The following is a 16673-nucleotide window of genomic DNA, read 5'->3' as shown; positions in this document are numbered from 1 at the left end:
TGGAGGATGTGGAAGAATTGGTGGAAGACCACAATGAAGAGCTCACCACTGAGGAGCTGCAAGAGCTTCAGCAGGAAGAGCAACACATCGCAGCTCAGAATCTTGCTGCAGAGGAGGAGGAAGAGAGATGGAAGAAGGTGCCTTCTTCAGAAATTAAAGATATTTTTACTATGTGGGGTAAGATGGAAAGCTTTATGGAGAAACATCACCCTAACAAGGTTGTTGCAAGCCAGGTTGGCAACATGTACAGTGACAAAGTCTTGGGCCATTTTAGGGAAGTGTTAAAGAGATGCCAGAAACAGAGTTCTCTCCACAGTTATTTTGTGAGACAGGACTCCAGTGACTCTCAAGGTGGTCCTAGTGGCATTAAGAAACAGAGAAGAGAAGCAACCCCAGAAAAGCAAATGGTACCTGAGGTGTTGATGGAAGGGGATTCCCCTTCCAAACTATAAACAATCCACTCTCCTCCTCCAGTCTCCCATACACTAAGAAGAATCTCCAATTAAGGTAAGTGTTATGCTGTTAATTTTTCATTCATCATTTCCCATTGTATTGTTTATGTACTACATGCATAGTTCATGTTAAAATTTTTTTTGTTTTAATACTTCTGGGTGTCAGGAACGGATTAATTGTATTTACATTATTTATGGGGAAAATTGATTCGTAAATCGTAAATTTCGTTTATAGTAACGGCTCCAGGAACGGATTAATTACAAACAACGAGGGACCACTGTATTATTATTATATGTATTATTATTATTATTAATTATTGTTATTATTATTATTATTATTATTATTATTATTATTATTATTATTATTATTATTATTATTTCCCAATGGAAATAAGTCACTGTGTCTGACTTTTTTGGGTTATCCTAGGTTCTCTACACATATGCTGCTATGTATGATAATTCTATGTAACTGTATTTGTGTATACCTGAATAAACTTACTTACTTACTTACAATATAAATAATTTGTAATTTTTATTCACACAAAAAATATAAGATTTACTGTTATGCCTTCTTGCAATAATTTTATATAATGTCAACTCATTCACGACTGCATATTGGAATGGACAGTTGTTTACTCTTGGACAGAATGGACATTTGTTTACTCTTGAACATAGTCAAGCAAACAAGCACTTCTCCCTCGTTGAGCTCAATTTCAAGGTACTTTTCATCGTGAAAGCAATCAAAATCATATCTATTTCTGTAATATATCTTCCATTCTATCAAATGACACCAAAAAAAAAAAAAAATAAACGAGAAGACAACCATAAAACCCATAAGAAAATACCGCTAAGGGGTGGCTAATTGCTGAGAAGTGAACTCCATAATTTATGCTCTGATTTCTTTCATTTTTGGTGTACGTTAAGAAGCATCTTTCCATCACACATTGCCCAAGTTTCAATAAGATAGTCCAACAAACAAATGAGATACAATTCCCTAGATCAAGAGCAAGAGCCCCTCACCAACGTCAAGGAACCTCCCTTGAGGTCTGCTCACTTGTGGAAATTTTGCTCGCGTATGGAAACAAAAAATCAACCCATCGACTGCTCGTATTTGGAAAAACTCGCACGTGGATGCGCTCACAAGTAGAGGTTCCACTGTACTGTTCATATATGTGCTTCAATGTAAACACTTGATCTACACATTCCCTACCCACTCTAAAGCCTCCTTGCTCATCCGCAATCCTGCTGTCTGTCTTGCCTCTAATCCTTTCAATAATAACCTTACCGTACACTTTTCTTGGTATACTCCGTAAACTTATTCCCCTATAATTTTTACAATCTCTTTTGTCCCCCTTCCCTTTATATAAAGGAACTGTACATGCTCTCTGCCAATCCCTAGAGGCACCTTCCCCTCTTCCATACATTTATTAAACAAAAATAGGAACCACTCCAACTGTATATTGCCCCCTGCTTTCAACATTTCTGTCATGATCCTGTCAATTCCTGCTGCTTTACCCCCTTTCATTCTACGTAATGCCTCGTGTACCTCCCCCACACTCACATCCTGCTGTTCTTCACTCCTAAAAGATGCTATACATTGGACCCTCAGGTAACGCCTTTAATCCGTTCCAGAGAGCTAGCCTTTAGCCGAATTAATTTTCCCTGTAAGAAATAGTGGAAATCCAATTAATCCGTTTCAAACAGCCAAAGGTATTAATATACAGTGAACCCCCGGTATTCGATATTAATCCGTTCCTGAGAGCTCATCGAATACCGATAATATCGAAAACCGAATCAATTTTCCTCGTAAGAAATAATGGAAATCAAATTAATCCGTGCAAGACACCCAAAAGTATGAAAAAAAAAAAATTTTACTACATGAAATATTAAGTTTAATGCAATAGAATAATTACAGTAACAATAAAATAATTGACACTTACCTTCAATGAAGATCTGGTGATGATTGATGGGATGGGAGAAGGGGAGAGGTGTTAGTGTTTAGAAGGGGAATCCCCTTCCATTAGGACTTAAGGTAGCAAGTCCTTTTCAGGGGTTACTTACCTTCTTCTTTTAATGCCACTAGGACCAGCTTCAGAGTCAATGGATTTCTGTTGCACAACGTATCTGTCCATAGTGGCCTGTACTTTCCGTTCCTTTATGACATTCCTAAAGTGTTTCACAACATTGTTAGTGTAATAGTCACCAGCATGGCTTGCAATAGCTGTGTTAGGGTGATTGTCATCAAAAAAGGTTTGCACTTTAAGAAACATTGCACACATTGACCTAAAGTCAGTTCCGGATCAGCCGGGCTGTGGCTCGTACGTTGGTTTGCGTGCAGCCAGCAGCAACAGCCTGGTTGATCAGGCTCTGATCCACCAGGAGGCCTGGTCACAGACCGGGCCGCGGGGATGTTGACCCCCGGAACTCTCTCCAGGTAAACTCCAGTAGGCAACTTCTTCAATTTCTCTATCCCCTCCTCCGAAGCAGTTTCCTCAAGTGTGGCCTCTTGCTGTTGAAGATGATCTATCAGCTAATCAGTGGTTAGTTTGTCACTGTCCTCCTCCACCAACTCTTCCACATCCTCCCCACTAACCTTCAACCCCAAGGACTTCCCCAATGCCACAATGGATTCCTCAACTGGCATAGGATTCTCAGGGTTAGCCTCAAATCCTTCAAAATCCCTTTTGTCTACACATTCTGGCCACAGTTTTCTCCAAGCAGAGTTCAAGGTCCTCTTAGTCACTTCCTCCCAAGCCGTACCTATAAGGTTTATACAATTGAGGATATTAAAGTGATCCTTCCAAAACTCTTTTAGAGTCAGTTGAGTTTCTGTGGTCACTACAAAGCACTTTTGAAACAGCTTTTGTGTACAGTTTCTTGAAGTTGGAAATGACCTGCTGGTCCATGGGCTGCAGGAGAGGAGTGGTATTAGGAGGCAAAAACTTGACCATAATGAAGCTCATGTCCCCAGAAAGTCACTCTGCCAAGTCTGTAGGATGACCAGGGGCATTGTCTAATACCAGGAGGCACTTAAGATCTAATTTCTTTTCAGTTAGGTAATTTTTCACAGTGGGGGCAAATGCTTGGTGTAACCAGTCATAGAAAAAGTCCCTAGTGACCCATGCCTTACTGTTTGCCCTCCACAGCACACACAAATTAGCCTTGAGGACATTGTTTTTCCTGAACACTTTGGGAGTTTCAGAGTGATACACCAATAAAGGCTTCACTTTGCAATCACCACTAGCATTGGCACATATGAGAAGAGTAAGCCTGTCTTTCATAGGCTTATGTCCTGGGAGTGCCTTTTCCTCCTGAGTAATGTAGGTCCTGCTTGGCATTTTCTTCCAAAACAGGCCTGTTTCGTGGCAATTAAACACTTGTTCGGGTTTCAGTCCTTCACTGTCTATGTAATTCTTGAATTCCTTCACATATTTTTCAGCTGCTTTTTGGTCCGAACTGGCAGCCTCACCATGCCTCATCACACTATGTATGCCACTTCGATTCTAAAATCTTTCAAACCAACCTTTGCTGACCTTAAATTCACTCACATCACCACTAGTTGCAGGCAATTTCTTTACCAAATCGTCATGCAACTGCCTAGCCTTTTCACAAATGATCGCTTGAGAGATGCTATCTGCTATCTGTTTTTCATTTATCCACACCAATAACAATTTCTCAACATTTTCTAACACTTGCGGTCGCTGTTTCGTAATCACAGTTGCACCTTTTGCAGGAACAGCTTCCTTGATTGCCGTTTTCCTGGTCACTATAGTAGAAATGGTTGATTGGGGTTTATTATACAACCTAACCAGCTCCGACACACTCACTCCACTTTCGTACTTTGCAATTATCTCTTTCTTCATTTCATAAGTCATTAGCGACTTTTTTCTTGAAGGGTTGGCACTAGAAGCTTTCTTGGGGCCCATGGTGACTTATTTTGCAGAAACAAGCACCAAACACAGTGATAATATGGATAATATGGAATGTACCGAATGTATCCTTAGATCCGCGCACACTGGCTGGCTTGTAAACACTGGCACACACGGGGCAGTTCAGGCCACACGTTGATACGTCTCGTACGAATCGTATCGAATACCGGGTTTTCAATCTAATACCGAGGAAATTTTTTTGCGATATAATGCATCGAATACCAGATTTATCGAATACCGATGCCATCGAATACTGGGGGTCCACTGTACATACAGAAAACAGTGACAAATAAATATAATGCACTAATAAAATGGATAAATGAACATTTAACATCACACTTACCTTTATTGACTTGACTTGGTGTATGGTAGACACGTAGGAGGCAAGAGGAACGCGGCAAGTTTATTATGCTTCAATATGATGCTAATATCATCTCTGCTGCTTATTTATCTATCACAATTCATAAACAATTTTAATAACATAGAAACATGATATATGCTCTAGAATGAATAAAATACAGTGGACCCCTGCCATACGAAGCATTTGAACTCAAAAATTTTGCCTCGCCTCACGATAAAAAACTCGCCTTACATGATTCGTCCGGGACGTGTCCTACGTGTGGCCTCAGCGCCACTTTACAAGCCAGCCAGTGTGGTTGCATCTAAGCATGCATTCGGTACATTTCACATTATCCCAGTGTTTTTAGTGCTTGTAACTGCAAAATAAGTCACCATGAACCCATGTAAGAGAAGTAATTGCGAGAGTTTTGGCAAGAGGCGTGGAGTTAAAAGATAAAAAAATCACACATGAAGTGGGAGTTGTCACAGTTGCTCTTTGCTGATGACACTGTGCTCTTGGGAGATTCTGAAGTGAAGTTGCAGAGGTTGGTGGATGAATTTGGTAGGGTATGCAAAAGAAGAAAATTAAAAGTGAATACAGGAAAGAGTAAGGTTATGAGGATAACAAAAAGATTGGGTGATGAAAGATTGGAGATCAGATTGGAGGGAGAGAGTATGGAGGAGGTGAGTGTATTCAGATATTTGGGAGTGGACGTGTCAGCAGATGGGTTTATGAAAGATGAGATGAATCATAGAATTGATGAGGGGAAAAGGGTAAGCGGTGCACTTAGGAGTCTGTGGAGACAAAGAACTTTGTCCTTGGAGGCAAAGAGGGGAATGTATGAGAGTATAGTTTTACCAATGCTCTTATATGGGTGTGAAGCATGGGTGATGAATGTTGCAGCGAGGAGAAGGCTGGAGGCAGTGGAGATGTCATGTCTGAGGGCAATGTGTGGTGTGAATATAATGCAGAGAATTCATAGTTTGGAAGTTAGGAGGAGGTGCGGGATTACCAAAACTGTTGTCCAGAGGGCTGAGGAAGGGTTGTTGAGGTGGTTTGGACATGTAGAGAGAATGGAGCAAAACAGAATGACTTCAAGAGTGTATCAGTCTTTAGTGGAAGGAAGGCGGGGTAGGGGTCGGCCTAGGAAAAGTTGGAGGGAGGGGGTAAAGGAGGTTTTGTGTGTGAGGGGCTTGGACTTCCAGCGGGCATGCATGAGCGTGTTTGATAGGAGTGAATGGAGACAAATGGTTTTTAATACTTGACGTGCTGTTGGAGTGTGAGCAAAGTAATATTTATGAAGGGATTCATGGAAACCAGCAGGCCGGACTTGAGTCCTGGAGATTGGAAGTACAGTGCCTGCACTCTGAAGGAGGGGTGTTAATGTTGCAGTTTAAAAACTGTGGTGTAAAGCACCCTTCTGGCAAGACAGTGATGGAGTGAATGATGGTGAAAGTTTTTCTTTTTCAGGCCACCCTGCCTTGGTGGGAATCGGCCAGTGTGTTAATAAAAAAAAATAATAATGAACCCCAAGAAAGCTTCTAGTGCCATCCCTGTGGTAAAAAGGGCGAGAATTAGTATGGAATTGAAAAAAAGAGATTAAAGAAATGTGTGCAAAGTGGGTTGAACTGCAAACCTTTACGGATGAAAATCACCCTGACACAGCTACTGCAAGCCGTGTTGGCAACCTGTACAATGACACTGTTATGGCCCATTTTAGGAAAGTCTTAAGGAAACGGAAGGTACAGAGCTCTATGGACAGATTTGTTGTGCGACAGAGGTCCAGTGACTCAAGCTGGTCCTAGTGGCATTAAAAGAAGGGAAGTAACCCTGGAAAAGGACTTGCTACCTCAAGCCCTAATGGAAGGGGATTCCCCTTCTAAACAATAACTTCCACATTCTCCCCCTCCTCCCATCCCATCAATCATCACCAGATCTTCAATAAAGGTAAGTGTCCTGTATTCTGTTCTTAGTAGAGTAGTAATTGTGCATGTCTTCTCCAGTTTGTGTGTATTAAAATTAATATTTCATGTGGTAAAATTTTTTTTTTTTCATTTTTTGGGTGTCAGGAAAGGATTAATTTGACTTCCATTATTTATGGGGAAAATAAATTTGGCTAACGATAATTTTGGCTTACGATGAGCTCTCAGGAAAGGATTAATATCATAAAGCGGGGGTCCACTGTACGTCATAATGTATGAGAGGAGTAAATGGTGTAAGTGTTGTTGTTGGGTTATAAGGGCCACTGAGAGAAGCAGTACATAGTGGTGGTGGAGGTGAGGCACCAGCAGAACCCACCACCACTATCACACTTAAACAATGTACAGTGGACCCTCGACATTCGATACTAATCCGTTCCTGAGAGCTATCGAATGTCGAAAATATCGAAAGTTGAATTAATTTTCCCCATAAGAAATAATGGAAATCAAATTAATCCGTGTGAGACACCCAAAAGTATGAAAAAAAAATTTTAACACATGAAATATTAAGTTTAATGCAATAGAATAATTACAATAACAACAATAACAATAGATTAATAACAATAGAATAATTGATACTTACCTTTAATGAAGATCTGGTGATGATTGATAGGATGGGTGGAGGGGAGTGTGTGGATGGTGTTAGTGTTTAGAAGGGGAATCCCCTTCCATTAGGACTTGAACTGGCAGCCTAACCATGCCTTACCACACTGTGTATGCCACTACGATTCTTAAATCTTTCAAACCAACCTTTGCTGGCCTTAACTTCACTCACATCACCACTAGTTGCAGGCAATTTCTTTACCAAATCATCATGCACTCCAGCACATGCACTCCACTTTCGTACTTTGCAATTATCACTTTCTTCATTTCAATAGTCATTAGCACCTTTTTTCTCGAAGAGTTGGCACTAGAAACTTTCTTGGGGCCCATGGTTACTTATTTTGCAGGAACAAGCACCAAAAATAATATGGAATGTACCGAATGTATCCTTAGATGCGCACACACTAGCTGGCTTGTAAACACTGGCACACACGGGGCAGTTCAGGCAACACGTGGACACGTCTCGTACGAATCGTATCGAATGTCGGGTTTTCCATCGAATGTCGAGGCGAAATTTTTGCATTAAAATGCATCGCATGTCGGATTTATCGAATGTCGATGCCATCGAATGTTGGGGGTCCACTGTATGTAATTTACAAATAAGAAATATTTACATTTTAATTTATTAATAAGTAAGTTTATTCAGGTATACACAAATACAGTTACATAAATTATCATATGTAGCAGCATATGTGTAAAGTACCTAGGATAACCCAAAAAAGTCAGAGTGACTTATTTTCATTTGGGTCCTTTTATATTTACACTTATATTTACTTTTATACTTACAGTTTTATATTTACACTTACCTTGGAGGAGATGTTAGTTTAACCCTTTCAGGATTTTTGACGTACTGGTACGTCTTACGCGCCAGGGTTATTGACGAACTAGTACGCATAAATTCTAGCGTCCTCAAATCAAGCAGGAAAAGGCTGGTAGGCCTAGATATGAGAGAATGGGTCTTCGTGGTCAGTGTGTGCAGTACAAAAAAAATCAGGGACCCAGTGGTGCAGTGTGGGAAAGCCATTTTATTACACCTTGTTCACCATGTCTAGCAGTAAGAAACTCCTCACTCCTTGGCTAATTGGGGCTCTTTTGTTCCCAAGTGACAGTTCAAACACAGACAGAAGTGTCAGTGAAGATGATTGTCATGGTTTTGAGGAGTTTGTGACCGAAAGCAATGCCCAGGAAACCCGAAGGAAGGAAGAAAGGAAGAAGGAAGGTAGGAAGAAAGGGAGGAAGGTAGGAAGAAAGGGAGGAAGGAAGGAAGGGAGGAAGAAAGGGAGGAAGGAAGGAAGAAAGAAAGGAAGGAAGGCAGGAAGAAAGGAAGGAAGGAAGGAAGAAAGGAAGGAAGGAAGGAAGAAAGGAAGAGATGAGAGGAAGGAGAGAAGGAAGGAAGGAAGGAAGGAGACCATCATCCTGGGATAACCCAAAAAATTCAGACAGTGACTTATTTCCATGTGGGTGGGTGGGGTGGGGAGGAAGTTGACAGGCAGTGAGAGTGGTGAGTGATGGTGTTATTTGTCATTGTTACACTAATTATGCCGGTGACTCAGCATATTTACAAGTCCATCCCCACACAACAACTACGAACTTTACAGAAGCTGTAGCAGTTCTGGGAAGTGTCCAGTGACTATATGTGCATATATGTGATAGAAAAATAGTATAAGCAACATTTTTTATTGTTGGTTTGTGTAAACATGTTTTGTAAACAATATAATGACTGTGCGGTTATTGTGTAGCATACAATGAGTGAATATACATTCAATATACCTTATATTGGTCTCACAGGCCATAAAATTACTTGAATGAAGAAGAAAAGGAAGGAAGAAAGGAAGGAAGGAAGGAAGGAAGGTAGATAGATAGGAAGAGATGAGAAGGAAAGAGGGAAGGTAGGTAGGAAGGGATGAGAGGATGGAAGGAAGGAAAGAAAGAAGGTAGGTTTATGGGGAGGAAGGGGTGTGTTGTGGAAGGCAGTGAGGTTAGTGAGTGGTGATACGATGCATCATTGTGACACAAGACACACCGGTGACTCAGCATATTTACAAATCCACCCACACACAACTACAAGCTTTCAGAACCTCTTATAGTTATAGGAACCTGTCTAGTGACTCTATATGTGTATATATATGATAGAAAAATAGTAATAAACATTTTTTATTGTTGGTTTGTGTAAACATGTTTTGTAAACAATATAATGACAGCAAAGTTTGTGCTGTTATTGTGTAGTATACAATGAGTGAATGTATACCAAATAGTCTTTATATTGGTCTCAGAGGCCATAAAAGTTACTTGAAAAAATAAAATATTAAAAAATAAAAGGAAAAAATTGGAAAAAAACAAACTATTACCGGGTGACCGGCAGTTGGCGATCTTGCCGTATGCAGTTCAGTTTGTCAACTTCACGCCTCCATATCTCTGTAAATATTGATCACAAAGAAAATTTTTTTGGCCTATAATACTCGCAAAAAAACTATCATTTCATAAGAAAAAATAATTTTTTTTTTCAAATATTTTTTGACCCTGAGAACAAGTTTGGGAGAGGGCCTGTCGACCCTGAAAGGGTTAAACTCATAAGTAGAGGTTCCACTGTATTCTTAACCCTTTGAGGGTCGACAGGCCCTCTCCGAAACTCGTTCTCAGGGTCGGCCAAATTTAAAAAAAAAAAAAATTATTTTCTCTTATGAAAAGATAGAGAATCTTTTCCCGATCATAAAGACACCAAAAGTTTGAAATTTGATAGAAAACTTACGGAATTATGCTCTTGCAAAATTAGCGGTCTCGGCGATGTTTACGCATCGGCGATTTTGCCCACTTTGAGCCCCATTTTCGGCCAATTTCACTGTACTAGTCGACAAAAAACATGAATATTTCGCTAGAACTCCATTTTTTCTATCGAATGGGTGCAAGAAACCACTCATTTATGAAATTCAACTATCCAGTACAGTGGTCAGAATTTAGCAATTTTGCCAATTTCACACAAATTTCAAAAGATGCCAGTTTCCGAATAGGGTCCAGAATAAACAAGAAAGACATTCCTGGCACTAAAATGACATTTCCTCTAGTCATTAGTCACGTCTCAAGGCCCCTCTTATATTCTTTTGCTTTCCACTTTGAATTTTTATTTTCACAAAAAATATAAGATTTACTGTTATGCAGACTACTGCATTAGTGTAAAAAATGGTATAAATATTATTGGTGCACTTGTGAAAGAATATTAGACTCACCAGTTGACGTGTATTGCACGCTTGGCACGATTTGTTTACTTTTGAAGTTTGGTAAAAATCGAACATTTCTGCTACTTTGAGCTCAATTTCAAGGCACCTTTCTTTGTAAAACCAGTCAAAATCATCTCTATTTCTGTAATATGTCTTCCATTCTATAAAATGAGACCAAGAAAACTAGAATACAACAATAAATACCATACGAAAATACACTGCAAAGTCGCTGATTTATTCAAAAAAATGGTCAAAGTTTTTTTTTTTTCATTATGCACTGTGTGCTGCAGGATTTTTTTTAGACTGTGCACACTGACCACATAGACCCATTCTTTCATATGAAGGCCTACCAGCTTTCTCCCACTAGATTTGAGGCCGCTAGAATTTATGAGTACTAGTACGTCAAAAACCCCTACGCGCAAGACGTACTAGTACGACGAAAACCCTCAAAGGGTTAAATGTCTTGAACTGCCTCATTATTGTAAATCTATTTAATCACTACAGTTACCTAACTTTAACCCTTAAACTGTCCAAATGCAGATTACGTTTTTTCAACATTTGAAAGTATGCAAAAAACGTAGATCTTCTTTTTTCTTTTTTTTACATTTGAAAGCGTTTAAAAAAGCTTTGATCTACGTTTTTTTTTTTATATTTGAAAATATGTAAAAAAATGTAGATCTACTTTTGGAGCACTACGCATGTGAATGTAGATCTATGTTTGGACAGTTTAACCCTTTCAGGGTCCGTCCCTTAGATCTACGGCTTTACGTTCAGGGTCCAAACCGTAGATCTACGCCATGAGCTCAGCTCACTCTGATAAACTGTGAGTGGTACATTTGGGCCTAGATATGAGAGAATACATCTATGTGGTATGTGTGCACCACATAAAACAGATCCTGCAGCACACTGTGTATAATGAGAGAAAAAAAATGAAATCATGATTTTTCGATTAAAACAGCAACTTTGCAGTGTTTTTTCGTATGTTTTTTATAGTTGTATTTGCGATTTCTTGGTCTCATTTGATAGAATGGAAGACATATTACAGAAATAGAGATGATTTTGATTGGTTTTAGCACTGGAAATGGCTTGAAACTGAGCTCAAAGTAGCAGAAATGTTAAATTTTTGCCGATATTCAAGAGTAAACAAACGACCTCACACATCTAATACACGTCAGCTGGTGGGTCTAATATACATTCACAAATATGGTGATGATATTTATACAATTATTACAGTATTGCATAACAGTAAATCTTCTATTTTTTGGTGTGAATAAAAATTCATTATGTGAATAAAAAATCAAAATGGAATTTATTCGTAAAGCCACAAAACATAACTAATGAACAGAGGAAATGTTAGTTTAGTGCCAGGAATGCCTACATTGTTCATTCTGGACCCTATTTTGAAATTGGAATATTTTGAACTTTGTGTTAAATTGGCCAAATTAACAATTTCAGATCACTTTATTTTGTAGTTGAAACAGTTGACTTGGCGATTTCTTGTGCTCAATCGATAGAATAGAAGTAATACTAGTGAAATAGCTAAGAATTTCGTTGATTGGAATAATGTAATTGGCCTAAAATGGGAGTCAAAGTCGGCAAAATCGCCGATTCGTAAATATCGCTGACACATCAAAATTCGCGAGAGCATAATTTCGTCAATTTTCCACCAAATTTCGTACTTTTTGTTTTATTACCTTCACAAAAAGATTCTCTACGATTTCATAAGAAAAAATAACAAATTTTTTTTTTGAAAATTCTTGGACACTGGTGCGTGACTCCAGATTTGGGCCTTGGACCCTGAAAGGGTTAAGGGTTAATATCAGTATGCTCCATAACGTGTGTCAATATAGAGTAAGAATTAATATCACTCTGCCCAAAATGCCTAGGCATGCTATTTTTTAGATTTAATATGTTTATTATGCGCCCCATACCCATCCTGTGGGCAGTAGTCAAAAGATTACAGAGGTACATAATGGGTCCAGGGACTGGACTCCAAAGTTTTGATAGCTGAGCAAGTTACAGAGGTAATGAACTCACAATTACAAAGGTAATGAACTCACAATTTACAAAGGTAATGAACTCACAATTTACAAAGGTAATGAACTCCAGGTAGGTCTGGTCACAATCATGACAAGTTACAAAGGTATTTACAGATTACGAAGGTACATCATGGGTCCAGGGACTAGTGGTCTTCTTCGTAACTCGTATTTTATAATATGTAAACCACAAATTATAATTAATATTCTCTAATATGTAAACCCCATATTGTAATCTTTACTGAGAAATAAACATTTCAATTTCAGTGCGTCACTGTGACACCAGCCAGGCCGCTCTCAGCACATAAACATCAAAGGCCAAACACACACAACAACTTCCATGAGCTGTAGCAGTTCTAGGAATGTGTCCAGTGACTATATGTGTATATATATTATAGAACAATAGCAGTAAACAACTTTTTTTTTTCTTAGTTTGTGTAAACAGTTTTGTAAACATTGTAATGATAATATTTGTGTGGTTATTGTGTTGCATACAGTGAGTGGAAGGAAGGAAGAAAGAAGTAAGGAAAGAAGGAAGGAAAGATGACCCAGATGACCAACAGCCTAAGATAACCCAAAAAATTCAAAGTGACTTATTTCCATGCAGGTGGTGGGGAAGACAACATACTTGTTTGGGAAGACAGTGTGGGTAATGGGTGGTGGTGATTTTGTAATGCGTCATTGTGATACCAGCCAGGCCGCTCCCAGCACATAAACAGCAGAGACCAAACATACACAACAACTTCCACAAGCTGTAGCAGTTCTACGAACATGTCCAGTGACTATTTATGTGTATATATATTTTAGAACAATAGTAATAAACAACTTTTTTTTATTGTTGGTTTGTGTAAATAGTGTTGTAAACATTGTAATGATAATATTTGTGAAGTTATTGTGTTGCATACAGTGAGTGGATATACAGTGGACCCTCGACCAACGGCTTTAATCCATTCCAGAGAGCTAGTCTTTAGTTGAATTTGCTATTAATTGAATTAATTTTCCCCATAAGAAATAATGGAAACAGAATTAATCCATTCCAGACACCCAAAAGTATTAAACAAAATAATTTGTTTTTTTACATGAAATATATACAGTGGACCCCCGATTAACGATCTTTTTTCATTCCAGAAGTATGTTCAGGTACCAGTACTGACCGAATTTGTTCCCATAAGGAATATTGTGAAGTAGATTAGTCCATTTCAGACCCCCAAACATACACGTACAAATGCATTTACATAAATACACTTACATAATTGGTTGCATTTGGAGGTGATCGTTAAGCGGGGGTCCACTGTATTTCCCTATACAAAAATGAATGGGACATGCAAAATAAACAATAATTAAATGCCACTTACCTTTGTTGTGGAGTTGTTGATGAGTGATGTGCCAGCAGCAGGGGAGATTGAGGTCTTTTATTGTTTGGAAGGGGATTCCCCTTCCATAAAGACTTCAGGTATGTGTACTAAGTCCTTTGGTGGGGTTACCTCCCTTCTTGGTTTTTTAATGCCACTAGGATCAGCTTGAGAGTCACTGAATCCCTGTCACACCAAAAATCTGTCCAGAGAGCTCTGTTTCTCATGTGCCCTTAGGATTTCCCTAAATTGGGACACAAGAATGTCATTGTACATGTTGCCAATACGGCTTGCAACAGCTGTGACAGGACAAAATTCATCGATAAATGCTTGCACCTTTGTAAACATTGTACACATTTCCCTAATCCTTGAGGAAGGCATCTTCCTCCATCTCTCTTCCTCCTGCTTTGAAGAACATTCCTGAGATGTGATCTGTTGCTGTTGCTCCTGAAGCTCTTGCAGGTCTGCAGTGGTTAGTTCTTCCTCATTGTTCTGCACCAACTCTTTCACATCCTTGCCACAAACCTCCAACCCCAAGGACTTCCCCAATGACACAATAGCTTCCAATACTGGCATAGGCTCCTGAGGGTTAGCCCCAAACCCATCAAAATCCCTCGTACACATTGTGGCCACAGTTTCCTCCAAGCAGAGTTCAAAGTCCTGGTAGTCACTCTCTCTCAGGCCTTACCTATAAGGTTTATGCAACTGAGGATATTGAAGTGATCTTTCCAAAACACACTTAGGGTCAATTGAGTGTCTGAGGTCACTTCAAAGCACTTTTGAAACACTGCTTTGGTGTAGAGTTTTTTGAAGTTTGAAATGGCCTGCTGGTCCATGGGCTGGAGGAGAGGAGTTGTATTAGGAGGCAAAAACGTCACTTTAATGAAGCTAAACTCCCCTGCAATTTGCTCTTGCAAGTCGTGAGGATGAGCAGGAGCATTGTCCAGTACTAGAAGGCACTTGAATGACAATTTCTTTTCCTGGTGGTAATTTTTCACAGTGGGGCCAACCACACCATAAAACCAGTCCATGAAAAGTTCCCTAGTGACCCATGCCTTAGTGTTTGATCTCCACAGCACACACAAATTACCCTTGATGATATTGTTTTTCCTGAACACACTGGGAGTTTCAGAGTGATACACCAATAAAGGCTTCACTTTGCAATCACCACTAGCATTACTACACAACATTAATGTCAGCCTGTCTTTCATAGGCTAGTGTCCTGGGAGTGCCTTTTCCTCCTGAGTAATTTAGGTCCTGTTTGGCATTTTCTTCCAAAACAGGCCTGTTTCATCACAATTAAACAATTGTTCGGGTTTTAAGTTTTCAGTGTCTATGTATTCCTTAAAATCCTTCACATATTTTTCAGTCGCTTTTTTGTCTGAACTGGCAGCCTCACCAAGCCTTACCACACTGTGTATGCCACTGCGATTCTTAAATCTCTCAAACCAGCCTTTGCTGGCCTTAAATTCATCAATATCATCACTATTTTGAGGCATTTTCTTAACAAGATCATCATGCAACTTCCTTGCCTTTTCACATATTATTGACTGAGACACACTGTCTCCTGATAATTGTTTTTCGTTTATCCATACCAACAACAGTCTCTCTACTTCTTCAGTTATTTGCGGTCTCCGTTTTGAAAACACACACCTTTCGCAGCAGCAGCTTTCTTGATTGCCTTTCTGTTCACCAAGATAGTACTGATGGTCGATTGGGGTTTGTTGTATAGCCTTTCCAACTTAGACATATGCATTCCACTTTCATATTTTTCAATGATCTCTTTCTTCATTTCCATCATAATTCTCACCCTTTTTACCACAGGCTTGGCACTAGAAGCTTTCTTGGGGCCCATCATGGCTTATTTAGCAGTTACAAGCACTAAAAACACTGGAATAATACAAAATATATCACAGGTACACGTGGAATCGACTGCAACAGCTTGTAAACAATGGCACACTGAGTCTTGGAGTGGCTGGGCCTGCTCAGGCTGCGCTCTGGCCGCACGGACACGTTCGGGACGAACGCTGTTAGATAAGTTTTCCGCCATTGGTAGAGCCATTTTTTTTACGCCAAAGAGCATCGTAAGACGAATTTGGCGTTACTTGATGCCGCCGTTGGTTGGGGGGCCACTGTATATACATTACACATTATATTGGTCTCGCAGGCCATAAAAGTTACTTGAAAAATTAAAATATTAAAAAAAAAAAATACAGTAAAAGTAAAAATAATATTACCAAGTGAGTTGCAGTCACCGATGTTGCCGTAAGTGGTTCACTTTCTGTCAGCTTCAAGCCTCAATATCTTGGTAAGTTTTTTTTGGGTTTTATTACACACAGAAAATTGCCGTCTTTAATTTAACCCATTCAGGGTCTAGAGGCAAAATTTCAAGGGGTTCCCCAGTGTCCAAGAAATTTTGAAAAAAAAACAAAAAAAATTCTTACAGAATTAACCCTTTCTGGGTTTTGGCCGTACTAGTACAGCTTACGTGCCATTGTCCATGACATACTAGTACACATAGATTCTAGCGCCTTCAGATCTAGTGAGAGAAAGCTGGTAAGCCTACATGTGAAAGAATGGGTCTATGTGGTCAGTGTGCGCATTTTAAAAAAAATCCTGCAGCACACAGTGCGTAATGAGAAAAAAAAAACCTTGTGTTTTTGGATTAAAACCGATTTTGCACTATATTTTTGTATGGTATATATTGTTGTATTCTAGTTTTTCTGGTTTCATTGTATAGAATGGAAGACATATTACAGAAATTGAG

General features: G+C 39.2%; 1 long non-coding RNA gene across 1 annotated transcript in view; it reads left to right on the top strand.

Annotated features, from left to right (window-relative positions):
• Positions 1–13389, top strand: part of LOC138853503 (uncharacterized) — a 32448-nt gene extending 19059 nt beyond the window's left edge. Inside the window, exon 2 of the long non-coding RNA XR_011392678.1 lies at positions 12822–13389. This is a non-coding gene — a long non-coding RNA (uncharacterized lncRNA). The remainder of the gene's footprint in view (positions 1–12821) is intronic.
• Positions 13390–16673: the final 3284 nt, after the last annotated feature.

This window comes from Cherax quadricarinatus, chromosome 32 (assembly GCF_038502225.1).
Source record: "Cherax quadricarinatus isolate ZL_2023a chromosome 32, ASM3850222v1, whole genome shotgun sequence".
NCBI lineage: Eukaryota > Metazoa > Arthropoda > Malacostraca > Decapoda > Parastacidae > Cherax > Cherax quadricarinatus.
The sequence above is the reverse complement of the archived record's forward strand: the minus strand, read 5'-3'. Positions and strand labels throughout refer to the sequence as shown.